This window comes from Propithecus coquereli, unplaced genomic scaffold (genome assembly GCF_000956105.1).
Source record: "Propithecus coquereli isolate 6110/MARCELLA unplaced genomic scaffold, Pcoq_1.0 Scaffold21, whole genome shotgun sequence".
NCBI classification, from domain to species: Eukaryota; Metazoa; Chordata; class Mammalia; order Primates; family Indriidae; genus Propithecus; species Propithecus coquereli.
In genome coordinates, this window is record NW_012146078.1 from 2453318 (window position 1) to 2455622 (window position 2305).

Here is a 2305-nt window from a genome sequence, read left to right on the forward strand (position 1 = left end):
ATAAAATATTAATAAGCTCTCTTTAGAGTCATTACATGTATTCTGAAAAAAGTTTAAGCTTACATTGTATTCTTCAAGTTTTAAAATCCGCAAGATTTGATAATATACGAATAATTAGAAAAAAATCATACATTTGAATTGAAGAAAAATGTCTTTTATAAAAGCCATAGATGTATAATATATAAGCTTTAACACAAATTGTTTAAAAAAACGGCATGTAGCAAATCGGAGCCAAGGATGGCCATCCATATAAAGTAGTCTAAGTTAAAGAAATGGAATTTCAAGATTTTCTGCAGGGTCCACCCAGGCTTGATGATAAATTACTATGGCAGATCTACTAGTTATCTGACAAGGTGATATTCACTAGGATGCTAGCAGAACCATAATTTTTATATATTCAAGATAACAAATATTTTATCTCTCACAGGGAGAGAAGTTTAGATGTGTTTTTTTCTTGAAAAATTCTAATCACTTTACAGATGAGCTTACATTTAATAGATACTTTGTAAGTGGTCCGCAAAGCAATGTTCTGATCTTCCTTTGGAAATGAAACTGAAAATGAAATGATGGAAACAGCTTTTTATAAGCAAAATCAGAGCTACTTTCCTTTCTGCGACTGAAATTATTTTTCCATGTCTTAGATTCCCACAGTGAATACTGTTCTGGGGAGCTTAATTCATATGTCACCATAGCCTCTTGAACAAAGTATTCAATGGAAAAATTATTTAAGTTTTCCAAAGACTATACATTCGGGATATAGATGGTACCTAAATTACTATTCACACATTTGAAACAGTAGACTAGACAAGGCATTTGAAAGCCCAGAGAACTTAGGATAATAATAAAAATTTTAAAAAAGAACTTGATACCCTAAAAGCAGATACCATTTGACAAGGGATGCCTGTGAATTAAGTTAGAACTTTAGAGAGATACATTAACAATGACCTATAAAATCATCTTCCAGGTTTGTATAAAGATAAATAATACCTGTTTAAAGAGAAAATTTCTTATTATTTTTCCCACTGAACAACACCACTAATGAGATTCTATAACTAAAGCTAACCCATGGAAGGTAAAAGAATCCGTATTTTACTGAAACATGGTTAAGTCTTATTTAATTGTAATCTTGCGTAAGAATGTTATTAACATTTATAGAACTGCTTGTGATTTTTAAGGTCTTTTATAGTGATTCATTGCTGATCATTTAACTGGTTCTTATTCATTATGAGGTATTTAAATGGTTAGATATGAATTCGTTCTACTCCCCAAATTTAACCACAAGCATATCTTTCCTAAATATGTTTGCAATTAAATTGTCTCTGACTGCTCACAATAATTTGATTTGTAGTATATACAGAACAAGGAATTCACATTTCTTTCTATTATCTTAAACATGCAAATCTATGGTTTAAATTTATAGTGTTTATTTTTATACAGACTCAAAATGAACTATAATACTTAAAGAAGTCACAAACAAATATAGCCCATAGCTTTGCCTCTCTTTTCATATTTAAAAAAGAATTTTTACTTCAATTTATGCTTAATGCATTAACATAATTTGATCAAAGATTTCCGGTAATATCATATAGTGATTTATGTAAGCACATTTGGCATAAACTTCCAACAATTTATACTGTTTCTCCACTGCCTTTATATTATTTGAGTGATTCTCAAGTATACACAAAAATACCTAAAATAAAGCAAATAGATATAGTTATTTTTACACAGAGCCAAGTAAAATGGTTCAGTGGATATTTTTCCTTACTTGCTAGCTTATTTTTAACTCACATGATTTCTTCAAGGCAGAGACATTATTTATTGTCATATCCTCTTCAACTGTCTAACCCAGTCTTTTATATCACAGAATGAATGTTAGGACACAAACACAGTGTGAAAAATAGCTCAGCTTAAGGTTTTTGCAATGTAGCCTTTTTATTTTGCTATTGTAGTTGTTTGCTTGTTTTTTAAACTATACTTTCTTAAATCAGTTAAAAACCTAAAAGTCCTTCTGGGTATACAGTATCAAAAATGTATGTCTCTAAATTCAAGATCACATTTAAAAAATCAATGGAAAAGACCAGCGATACAAAGGATAAGGGACTGAGTCAAATACCAGATGGGAAAAATTCAAAGTGATTACCGTTTAGAAGGAGAAAAAGAAAAGCTAACAGTGAGATAACAGAGGAAATATCACCCATGGTTTAATAGAACAGAAGTTTAATGGAACTAAAAATGAAGTCTCTTCAGAAAAGAATAATTCTGTTTGAAAGAAGGTAGACAATCAAGGAAGAAATAATAAATACAT

At 29.8% G+C, this 2305-nt stretch overlaps 1 protein-coding gene across 1 annotated transcript in view; it reads right to left on the minus strand.

Moving 5' to 3' along the window:
• EPHA3 (EPH receptor A3) overlaps positions 1 to 2305 on the minus strand; it is a 324107-nt gene that overhangs the window by 213831 nt on the left and 107971 nt on the right. The gene's annotated exons all lie outside the window — the stretch shown is intronic.